The following is a 12,587-nucleotide window of genomic DNA, read 5'->3' as shown; positions in this document are numbered from 1 at the left end:
GTTTAGGAAAACATTTTGATAAGCTACTTGGAAGAAATGTAAGGCTTTGAGAGAGAAGTCTTTAGGAGATGCAGCAGAAATGAACAGGAATTTGAGACCCAGAGTGAGAAAAAGAAAGAAAGAAGAAAAGGTGACTATCGGAGACGGTATGGCGGAAGAGTGCGGGACGAGTTGAAAGAGTGGAGAGGAGCTTTGTGAATAGAACTATGGAAAATTCAGTTTGCATTGATACAATATTAACTCTCAATACTCCCCAAGTTTCTATAAAGTCATCTACATATTGAAATGCTCCAGTGAGTGATGAATTTCACGTCAAGATCAAAGCTACACAGATGGAGGATCCCATATGCTAACCGGTAAGGTAATTGCTACACTCAACTTAGTCAGGGGAAGCAGGTTCCTGCTGGACCAAAGGCAGCCCTGAGAAGATATGCCTCTAGAGAATTTATCAAAATGTTGGCAAAAGCACTGTACTCCCACAACAGTGAAATAAGGATTTAAACAACTCAATCCAGGTTCTAAGAGGCAGGTGGCAGGAAAGGGGGGCTGAGGGAATGGAGGCATATGGGTAATATGGGTATCTATGAGTAGTATGGGTAAAACGATGATGATGGCGATGATAATGAACATGATTTTACAATGATGATGGTGATGATGGTTATGACAGTGATGACAATGGTGGTGATGATGATAATGATGATGCTGGGATGGTGTTGGTGATGGTGGGACGGTGATGATGATGGTGATAATGGAGGTGACGGTGATGATGATGGGGATGTTAATGATGATGCTGCTGATGATGGTGATACTGGATACAATGGTGGTGATGACAGGAATGATGATGATGGTAGTGGGATGGTGTTGGTGATGGTGGGATGGTGATGGTGATAATGGAGGTGATGGCAATGATGATGGGGATGTTGATGATGATGCTGCTGATGACGGTGATATTGGATATGATGGTGGTGATGACAGGAATGATGATGATGGTGGTGGGGTGGTGATGGTGATAATGGAGGTGATGGTGATGATGATGGGGATGTTGATGATGATGATGGTAATATTAGAGATGATGGTTGTGTTGATGGGAATGATGGTGATGGTGGGGTGGTGATATTGGAGATGATGGTGGTGGTGTTGGGAATGATGGCGATGGTGGGATGGTGATGACAGTGATGTTAATGATAATGGAGATGGTGGTGATGATGATAACCATAGCTAATATCTTTAAACGCTGATTATGTGTTAGATCCATGGCACCTTAATTCAGCTATTGGATTTAATGCTCACAATGTATGAGATTTGTCTATTGTTATTGCCATTTTGTAGATGAGAATTATAATAGGCCTAAGTCACCTAGCTAGGAAGAGACAGAGAGGATATTCAGATCCAGATGAGCCTTGAGTCTGGAGAATTTGCAGTCTTCCACCACCAGTGAGAGGTCAGTACCCGTGGGCACACGCCCTGGAGGTCACAAGTGAGCACGGGGCCTCTGATGGGAGGCCAGCTACATGCCAAGCAGAAAACCCTACAACTGTTCAGGCAGTACCCAGTGTAAGCCCTATATAGGCCCACACTGCTTACTGTCTAAGGAAGACCATCACCTTAGAGGAAACAGGGAAGAGGCAGAAGGGGGAGACATGGGACAAAGGAGAGGGGAAGGTGGTGAGTGAGAAGGTGCTCCCGAGCTGTCTGTACCCAGCGAGGAGGAGCCTGATATGGCAGAACTCAGCCACAGCAGATCGACCTGGAGCTCGGCCCTCCTTGCCTCTCCTCACTCAGAGTCCTCATCCTCTGCCTTCCTACTCTGATTTCCAGAGGAATCTCCTGCAATTTTCAAAAATCTAATGCACCACCTAGATGGCAACCACAGCAGGGCTGCCAGACCAAACACAAGGTCCCCAGTGAAGTTTGGATTTCAAATAGATGTTGAATACTTTTAGTAGAAGTAGGTCTTACACAATATTTGGGAAACTCACACTTAACTGGGCAGCCTACATTTTTATCTGCTAAATCTGCCAAGCCTACCCTTTACCAGGACCAAACTCTTTCTCTGTACCTTTCGTTAATCCGGGGGTGAGGAGAAAAGAGCAAATTCACTGCGTTTTCCCACAAGTTCAGATTCTCAAACATCGGGACTGGAAAAAAAAGGCAGGATAGATTGGGTGATCTGCCTGATTCTTGTGTGGTTGGGGCTGTCTCAAGATACCTGTGAGCAGTTGTTGCTTCAAGGCTGCCACATGTGCCTGTGGGCAGTGGGGGTGATCCTAGAGAATCAGCTTTCATTCATTCTTTCTTAAATCATACATTCAGCAATAGCTATTAGGCACTCCCCCTGTGCCAGACAGGATGCTAGGCTCAGAGGCTACCCTGAAAGTAACAACAAACAAGTTCCCTGCCTTCATGGAGGCAACACACTATCGGCTGACTTCTGTCCCCTAAAAATTCCTATGTTGACATCCTAACATCCAGTACCTAGAATGTGACCTGATTTGGAAATAGGGTCTCTGTGAGATAGACAACTTAAGATAAGTCCATTAGGTTTGGGCCCTAATTCACTATGACTGGTGACCTTATAAAATGGGAGATTTGGACACAGACAGACAAGCACACAGAGAGGACAAGGTGAAGCGCCCTATGAAGAGGGTGGAGTGATGCATCTACATGCCAAGGAACACCCGAGGCCACTGGAAGCCAGGAGAGAGGCCTGGACCAGTCCCCTCCTTGGTGCCTTCAGAGGGAGCACAGCCCTGCTGCCACCTTCATCTCAGACTTCTGGCCTCCGTAACCGTGAAACAATACATTTTTGTTGTTCTAAGCCACACAGTTTGTGGTACTTTGTTACAACAGCCCTAGGAGACTAATACACACATTAACCAAATAAAACCAAATGTGGGTAAAATTATCACTGCTGAGCACTCTGATGGGGAGCAGGGGACAATGCTGTATAGGTCAAATCAGAGGGTCTTTCCTGGTCAGAAGACTCAGGGACCACCTCTCTGAGGAAGCCACACTTGTCTTGGGAGCTAACAGGCAGAGGGGCAGGGGCAGGGCCCGTGATCCCAAGGGGAACAGACCACCTGTCCCCCTCCAGGTTGTGAACTTGGGTTAGCAAGTGTCACTCTCCATTGGGAAATCCAGGACTTGACACTGGGGATCAGATTCACTCATCAGCAAAAATCTTTGCAGAAGCAACCCGCTGAATGACAAGATCTGTGAATGCATCACTAATGCGATTAAGGCTCCTCCTCAAGATGTCATGCCAAGGGGAAGAAGTGAGGTCCTAAACCTGTAATTTGAACTCTGTAACTGCCATGGTCCTGGGGTCAACGCTGGAATATTGTAAAAGGAGGCGGGAGAGGGAGGTGTTCATTCACGCTCTTCTGGCCCTATTAGGGAGGATGGATGCCCCAATTTCAGATGTCCCTTCCCAGGCCTTCTTTTGCTAATAGCCCCAGAGGTGGAAAGGGCACTGTATCTTACTACCACAGCACATTGGACACATCCCTTAAGAATATCCAGCTCTCTCAGCTCCAATTTTATGCTCACTAAGCAACTTTGTGAGTTGTTCTGTTGGGGTTCTGACTCGATGATTTTTTTCCAGGCCCTGAGCCAGGATTATTGTCAGAACCAGCGTTCAGGCTGCAAAGGAACAGAGTGGATGGGAGGCCAGCGCTTTGACACCAGACAGGGCCATGCAAGCCAGAAAAGGGCAAGAAGAAAGCACTGAGTCAATTAGGAAGAGCAGGGGAGCCTAGAGTATCCCCCAGAACACAGAGGTCCAGCCAGCCCAACTGGCAGCCAAGGGGAGGGCTTAGCTGACATCCCCAGGTGTGTGAATGGGACCAAAGCCGACCACGGGAAGCAGGTAGAGCAGCCCTGGGGAGGGGTGGGTAGCTAGCAGGAGACAAGGCCACTGTCTTCAATCAATAAGGATGGGGCCCTGTGGTTGGTGGGGCCCTGAAGGCAAAGGGGGCGTCTGTCAAGCCTGCAGGGCTGCTTCCAGAAGACTAGTGGCCGTCCCCACTCTCCACAGCCAAAGCCCTCTGGTACTCGAACGTCTGCCTCGGACACCACAGACGTGTGTTGCTACAGCTTGGTTAGTGCCACACAGCCACTGAGAGTCACGCTTGCTTTTCCTTGAGCCGAGCACCACTGATGTCCACGGTGAGTACGCTTGAGGCAAACGTATCCTACATCAAACTAATCGATAATTCTCCCGCAAGACTCAACTGGAAGACTCTAGTGTCGATTGAAAATTTTGTCCGATGGCAGATAAAGTAGTTGTGTGTCAATTCATAATGCAGTAAGTTCAATATTTGTGGTCACAAACTTGGAAGCTCAAAAGTGAATGGTTCTGGCTCCATCATGGACTTCCACTGACTTTACACTCTGTCCAGAGCACCTGTGTAGTCCACCCCCCATCCACCTCATTCCACCCACATCCCTTTCCTTCCCATGTGAGTGACACCTGGGCTCAGATGAACTTATGGAATGACATCATGGTGCCAAGGAAGAAGGATAATTTGTTTGGTCTGTGACTATTTTGTTTCCTGGCAGGTGTCCGTAGCAGAGTGCCTTCTGCACCGTGGTGGGAGCATCCAGTGATGCTCCCGTGCCCTCCACAGCTCCCTCTCCTGTGCTCCTGCTTCAGCAGGTGTTCCCTCATGGGTGCTCCCATGGCCTCTGGTCCTGAGGCCCGAATGCCTGATCCTGGCCATTCTCCATCAGTACCTGTGTCTCTCCCGAGGTGACAGATGTTTGTGGGTAAACTTCAAGCTCTCCTCTGTGCCCATTTGAGGTCTTGAGAGCTGAGTCAGGGGTAGGGGGCATGATGTCACCTGTTTCTGCTTAGATCTGCCTTGCTCAGTGGTGGTTGTGCCACATCAATGAGAGGCTCTTGGAGCCCTTCTCCAACGGGGACTTCCCCTTCAGGGGGTGGGGTCAGGTGCTCTCGTCAGGTCCAGCTCCCTCCGCTGTGCCTGCCAATGTCCCTTAGGCCTTAAGGTCTGGGCCTTCTCCATGCAGGGGAACTGCTCTCACACCCCCTGACTCCTGCCGTCTTTATGGTAGATGGCACAGCCTTGACGCTCTGAGTCTTCTCGACGTCACTCTTAATAGTGACAGCCAAGATTTGGCGTCCAAAACCCAAAACCCAATAAACAAGTAAACACATAAAATACGTCCCTGTCCTTGCAACCTCTTGCAATCTAAAGCTAGAATTCCCCGAGACCATTTCTGAGCACAAAGCCACAAATGTAAATCTATGTGTCCTCTGTTCCCGAGACCATGAGCCTTGGTCTCACTGTCCAGACTAATGGCAGAAGAATCACAGGGTGAGAGAGAATTACAAGGAAAAAACGTGTCAGGTAAGATTTCCAAATACTATTCCGCTTGTCTCACCTGCCCCGGTCGGAGGGTGAACGTCCGTGTTTAATGAGGTATGAGTTTTACTCTACTGGACAGGATGGTGACCCACCAAGAGGCCTGAGCCTGAGATGGCCCGGATTTGCTCTGATGGGCATTGTCCCCATCCCCCCCCCTTCTTTGTTCCCCCAGGACGGGAAAAGTAGACACCTTGAGGACGGAGCTCCAGGAAGGCTGGCTACCATGGCCTCCCTCAACCCGGAAACAGACCCAGGGACACAGCTGGACCACCTCAGCCCACACCTGCCCCTAAGTGTTCCCTTTACCAGCATCTGTCACCCACTCCAGCAGCAGCAAGAAGCGTGAACTAGATTTCCCTCGCCCCCGTGCTTGAAAACAGGTTCTCAACCAGGGCACCTCCCTGACAGACAGCTCATTACTCGCCTTTCCTTCCCACTGCCCATTGCTTCAGATGCTATTTCCAAAACAAAACAAAACATAACAAAACAGCCTGACCTGCTCTGTAGTTAAAAATAACAAGAAAATCTTATAAAGAGACAAGGGACAGTTCAATTTGAAATGATGAAATCACCCGGAGCACTTTGGCTGATCAGAACTCGCACCACCTGAAGCCCCAGGAAGGGATTATGCTCGATCAAATGGCATGAAAATGGCTCAGTGCCTCGGCATGCTGGGGCTCCCAGCCACCACCCTCACGGGCTCATCTACCTGGGCAGCCACTTTCCTAAATCAAAAGGTGACCGCTCTGCGGCGAGTCAACTGGAGGTTTGTAGAACTCAAGCGCGTCTCTCTGGGATTCTGTTCCCCTCTGCTTGTGACCCGTAGATAGAAACTCATGGTGGGTCTTGAGGAAACGCCAAGCTAGCACTCGCACATTGACTCGCGGCTCTTCATTGGGAGCTTGGAGAAAACATCCTGTCACTTGAGCAGGCGGCCCACCACCCAGACGGGAAAGCCCACCACATGCCCCCCCCGGCCTCAGGCGCACATCTCTGGGAGCCCCAAAAATGACAATGCTGCTGGAGTCACAGCTATCCTGCCACTTTCCAAATTGACAACCTCGTGATTTATTCCTCCCGTATTCAGAGAAAGAATAAAGCTATTCCAGTGTTGCTGTAAATTATTTTGCTTACACAGAGGGGCTTTAATCTAGCCACTTCCATCTGCTCTTTCTCCCAAGATGCTAACAAAATCATTCTCTGCCTGAAAGAAATAACTTCAGAGGAAAGGAAAGTCCTGCGTAACATTCAAAAGCCATTTGAATGATTTTGTATTTTCCCAGGAAGATCTCAGAGTTGTGTTTAGCTGGTTTGAGGGATTGTGAGCAGTTCTTAATCCAATGTCCTGAGGGAGGGGCAGAGGCTCGCTGAGGGCCTGTCTCTCCTTTCCTTGCCAAGCTCAGAAGCTCACTCTACGCCAGATTTCATAATTCCTCCTAACGAGAGGGCGGTGCCTGTCAGGTATTTTAGGGAGCTCTGGGAGAAAGCTGCTGCATGAGACAGAAGACCAATGAAGCACAGAGAAATGAACCTCTCATCTCTGGAGCTCTCCACACACAGGCCAAGGAGACGTTTTGAGAAAGAGGGATGTCTGAGGAGTACCATGCATGGCACCTCCACACATCACCCTCAGTGCCTCAGCACCACCAACAGCACCCAATCACTCAGACGCAGGAATAAGGACAAAGGTGTTGGTAACTGTCCTTCAGGCAAATTGCATGGCAGTCCCAGACTCTAGTGAGGCTGTGTGTGTGTGTGTGTGTGTGTGTGTGTGCCTGGATTAAAGCTGTTCTCATTTCCCATTTTCCGCCCAGGACCCTGTATTTCCTTTTCTATTCAGTCAATAACCTGCGTTCACTTTTGTCCAAGAATATGTTAGCTTCACTTTGCCCCTCAACATTATTCATTATCTAAGCAATGATATTTTTCCAGTCAGCAGATACTGACCATTTAGTGGATGCTGAGCAATTGCATCTGTGCTGAAATGTTGGATCATGCCAGAAACACATGGTGCACATGGGCAGAGAATGACAAAGACCAAGACATACCAGAGCAAACACATCATGATGAAGACAGAAGGTTCCGGGAACCAGCTGAGTCTTCCGCATCTCCTTGTGTCTCCGGGACCTGGTGGCGTCAGATGTAGGTTGCTGGGACACTGGGAAGGAACGGAAGTGGGGAAGAGACTGTGACATGTTGCAGTGGTGGAAGGGGGAGTTCTCTTTCTTTTAGAAAGTGAAAGAATTCTTAAGAAAGAATTTCAGAATGTTCTTTTTGAAGCCAAACCAGAGATGAATTTTCCCAGCTCCTATGGAGTCCCAATAGACAAAATGCAATATTCTATTTATAAAGCTGGTACGTATTTTCCCTTAGTTACCCAGAATACACGGGGCCTCCTATGGCAGACGGTGGCATTGATGCAGGGTGGCATTTCCCGGGATGGGTGAGAGCAATAGAAGGAGAGGCTTACAAGGAGTCAGGGCACTGAAGGCAGAGAGGTATGGAAGCTTACAGTACTATTGCCACTCCCTTTGTACAGGACACCTGGTGCCCTCTGGGTGGAGACCCCGGGGTGACCCACTCCTTGCTGCATGATTATGGTCGCACGCCACTCGTTTCGGCTAAAGAACTGTGGAAAAATTTGCATTCCCCTTTCATTTTTTTTAAGATTTTATGTATTTATTTATTTGGGAGAGAGAGAGAGAGATAGCAAGATAGAGCATGAGCAGGGAGGAAAGGGAGAAGCAGGCGCCCCGCTGAGCAGGGAACCTGACGTGGGGCTCAATCCCAGGACCCTAGGATCATGACTCGAGCTGAAGGCAGACGCTTAACCGACTGAGCCACCCAGGTGCCCCTGCATCCCCGTTTCATTTGATGACACAGACAGACAACATAAGCAAGCACCTATGTCTAGCTCTTCAATGCAGAGGGTGTAACTCAGCCCCACAGGTAAGCAGCATACCCGGGGCGTTACATCCGGCCTTGCTACTGGTATCTGCTGATGGCCAACTTCTCTGCCTTCAGAATGGGTCAATTCCAATGGATTCGTGTGTGTGCCTTTGCTGATGGAGCTGTTCCTCCTCACCGACAGGTGCTTGAAAAATGTTCCAAGAGGGAGAGTGTTACACGATCATGCCCCCTATTAAAATAAGCCCTGTGCAGGGGAGGATGTCACACGAATGGTCTGGGAACTTAGTTTCCAAGAAAGTTTCTTCAGAGTCTAGAGGTCCCTGCCCCCTCCCCCCTCTTCCTTTCTTTTCTTTCTTTCTTTCTTTTCTTTTTTTTTTTTTTTTTCCAGCACAACAGCGTTTTACAGGCTCCCTTTGCTTAGGGAGAAAAAACATGGCCCATTTAACAAGTTGATTTCTTCCATGGCTGTGCAAGTTCTTTGTAGTTTATGAACAAATTTTGTCCACAGAGACGGCAGCAAATATTGGTTACAATGTAATCAGATGGATAGAGCTAGAGCAGAAAAAGAAATCCTTTGAATTATTGTCACAGCTTAATTACAGACCTTGTGATTCTGAGCAATTCGTGAGCCTGTGATGGCTAAAGGTCAAACTCGTCCACACAAAAGAAACATTAATAGGAAATTCAGAAACTGTGTCTCAGCACTATTGTTGCTTCCAAAATCTAATTGTGGGAATAAATGGCTTCCCCCCAAGTGCACGGAGCCCTCACTTGTTGAATGAACGTTGAATGATTTTTACCATGGATAGTATATTAGTCAGCTCAGGCAACCATAACAAATACCACAGACCAGAACAACAGAGATTTACCTCTCACAGTTCTGGAGGCTGGGAGTCTGAGACCAGGGTGCCGGCGTGGTTGGGTGTGGCCAGGGATCTCTTGTTGGCTTACAGATGGCCACCTCCTTACTGTGTCCTCACATGGCCTTTCCTTGGTGTATCGGTGTGGGGAGAGAAACAAAGAGCACTTTCTCCTCCTCTTCCTTTATTTTAAGATTTATTTGTTTATTTATTATTTGGGGGGGTGCAGAGGGAGAAGGAGAGAAATTAAGTGGACCATCCGCTGAGCTCAGAGCTCGATCCCACAACCCTGAGATCATGACCTGAGCCGAAACCAAGAGTTGGCCACTTAACCGACAGAGCCACCCAGGCCCCTCCTCCTCTTCTTATAAGGCCACCAATTTTATTGGATTAGGACCCCACCCTTATGACCTCATTTAAAGTTAATTGTGTCCTAAAAGCCCTATCTCCAAATACAATGACAGTGGTGGTTAAGGCTCCACCATATGAATTTGGGGAGGACACAATTCAGCCCATAACATATGGCCACTCTAGGTAATGTCCAGAGCTCTGAGCTCACAGACTTTGAAAAGTTACTCTATGCATATAATATCCTATACTATATACATACAATACATATATATGGGTAGACATAGATACAGATATGGATAAATAGATCCGGATGTACAAAATGGTAGGGAGGTGAGGAAATGCAACAAAATAACCATGGAGATTCCATGGAGAATGAGCTGGCCTAGTGTATATGGTGTGGCATCACTGGGGACGTATCGAAGAAGGCACTGAACGGACTCCCAGGGAATCAGTAGGATTCCACACCAGATTGAGGTGGCTGGAAGTGAGCACTGGGTGCTGTCCAAGGCACCCAGGTGGGTGAGGACACGCCCAGGTGTGTGAGGAAGTTCAGAGACCAAGTGGGTGGGAGCATGGGTGCCCTTGAGTTACAAGCTAAGGATTTTGGAAAGAACCATTGTAAATAAGTGAGCTATTATAATCCTGGGGAGGAACCACATGTGGTCAGAGGGGCACTTTGAGATCAGGGATCTCCCAGAAGCCTGGAGAATGAGCTGGAAGGGAGCATCTCAGCACTATTCCAACAACCCAGGGAAGAAGGAGGGTGGGGAAGGCAAGGGTGGCATGGGTGAGCATTTTAACTGCTATATTCTTATGCTTGAGCTCATAACTCTTACATTCCACACCAGGGTGTCGGATTCAGGAAGAAACACGTTCTTCGCGCATTAACACTGCTGATCCGTTCCAAAATCCTTCCAAACGATCAATAAAAAGATAGAACGGCAAATGGAAATAGAACTTATCTACCTGAAGTTTTCCCTTGTAGCAAACATCAGAGGTAATTAAATATTTATGTCTGGCCAATCCATGATAGGGATTCTTGGATCAAATAAGTTAATGGTTATGATTCTACATGAAATAAATATAATTTTCTATGCTAATGAAAATGGTTGGACGTTCAGAGTGCTTTGAAGGCTAAGTATAGCTACTATGATGTACTGATGTTTTTACATCAAAAGTAAAAGAGTGAAAACAGTTTTTATTCCTATGATCACAATGCTCAAAAAGCCATGTTATAGATCTTGAATATTATCATGATTCACCACTATAGAAATGAAAATAAGAGTAGATGTATACCCTCAGAACTTTTGGTCTATGTCAAAAGCTACTTTCTACTGAAATTTCAGAAGCAGAAAAGCTGGTTGAGAACTAGCCCTAGCCCCACCCCCACCCCAGTAATGGCGGCTCCATCACTCATCCTGCTGTTTGCAAAGCCAAGGCCTGTTACTGGGTTTTGTTTCATATGTTGGGGAGGGGGACAATGGGTGAAGGGGAAATTGATTTTTGCTAAGTTGAAGAAAAAGCGATGTTAAAAGAAAAGGCATATGCTCATTAAAGTGTTTATAGGGCAGGTACAAATGATTTAAAGAAAGAAACACTGAACTCTTAAAGTAAAACAATACAAAACAAAACAAAGTGGTGTCTGGCCTTGGGAACACACTCCTGGGGAGGTGAACCACACACCGTTTCACCTCTGCTATGGATGGCAAATGCTCCAGATGTCCAACAACCTATCAGAGACACTGTAATTAATAATAATGAGGACCAAGGATGTCAGTTGAGGTCACCCTGGAGAAATATCCCTGGGGATACTGAATAGAGGCATCTCCCTTAGAGCACAGTGAGCAAATTTCCTTTGCTCAGACAATTCAGAAGGAAAAAAAAAGTGTGTGAACCACTTTTTTAAATTGAAAATGAAAGGAGCTCTATGAAGGCATCCAAGGAGGGTAGAAATACATCCCCTTAAAGTCAGATTACCTCATCTACTGGATGGCAGAATATAAAGAAAAAATTAAAATGGGTTTTTAATCATGGAAAGCAAGTAACAGAACACTTTTGAGAAGCGCCAACATGGTCAACTTCCTCCAGGCTAATCCCGTCACACGGGCTCACTTGATGGCCGCTCCCGGCACCCTCGCTCCTCCGTCACCCAGCCTGAGCCGGGACTGGAGAGAAGCCCCTGGAGCTGCCTCCTGCAAGGCCTCCACCTCCTCGGTGAACCACTTTGTTCTGTTCCTCTGTAGTTCTGTGCTCTCCAGCCCTCTGACACATTAGGGCGCCCATGAATGCACTAGCAATACTCATGATTATTTTCAGACAGCAATGCACGGGAGGATGTGAACTCACCATGGCATCCACCTAGGAAAGAAATTTGTCAATGAATAAGCAGCACATGCACAAAGGCATTTCAACGCCGTGTGTTGTTTCGCTACTCACCGTTCCCTACTTCCTCAACCCCCAGGACTGGCGCACCTGTGCTGAGAGATCTTCATTTTAACTGAAGCATCCGCCAGTACCTGAGAACTAGACAGGCCCATGAGGTCTCACCACAAGGTCTGTAATGCCCGCAGTGAATAGAGCAGAGAGGCTGGAATCACCTTGAAGAGCAGAAGCTCCCAAGCCACGGGCCTCCTAGAGCCAACTGGGAGCAGGTGAGCAGATGTGAGAAGGATCGCAGCATGCCAGTCAGAAGGCAGGCAGGAAAGAGACCCAGAGAGAAGCTGGCCCACGTCAGTGAAAGGCCCCGGCAAGTTGTTTGGCCTCCCTCTCAGTGGTGAGGGGACTCCTGGTATAAAATGATGCTAAGCTTGGCACCATTAAACTACTCAGCCAACCAGCTTTGGATTCCACTGCCTGTGGATATAATGTGTGCTGACCTCAACTTCAAACCACCCACACCGTGCGCCTGCCGTGCCGGAGGTGCTGTAAATTAAACAAAGCAGCCTGCTGGTTCTACAGATCAGTCTTGCTAGCTTGGCTAACGCGAGTCTACCTCTGAAAGATGGAGCCACTCCCAGCATGGCTGAGCTGATCCTAGGAGCCACCCTTCTGATCCTAGGAGGTTTCTTGGGAGACTGAA

At 47.8% G+C, this 12,587-nt stretch overlaps 1 protein-coding gene across 3 annotated transcripts in view; it reads right to left on the bottom strand.

The window, feature by feature from the left end:
- Positions 1-12,587, bottom strand: part of MED10 (mediator complex subunit 10) — a 135,910-nt gene that overhangs the window by 63,029 nt on the left and 60,294 nt on the right. For all 3 annotated transcript variants that reach the window (XR_003612213.2, XR_003612215.2, XR_003612214.2), the window contains exons 6-8: positions 11,621-11,866; positions 8,350-8,481; positions 7,436-7,545 (exon numbers count right to left, since the gene is read on the bottom strand). The gene's annotated coding sequence lies outside the window, so the exon portion shown is untranslated. The remainder of the gene's footprint in view (positions 1-7,435; positions 7,546-8,349; positions 8,482-11,620; positions 11,867-12,587) is intronic.

The sequence above is a fragment of the Eumetopias jubatus genome, unplaced genomic scaffold (assembly GCF_037043125.1).
Source record: "Eumetopias jubatus isolate StellerSeaLion01/CBP00866 unplaced genomic scaffold, mEumJub1_p1.0 scaffold_5, whole genome shotgun sequence".
NCBI lineage: Eukaryota > Metazoa > Chordata > Mammalia > Carnivora > Otariidae > Eumetopias > Eumetopias jubatus.
This window is presented reverse-complemented; position numbering and strand designations above follow the sequence as displayed.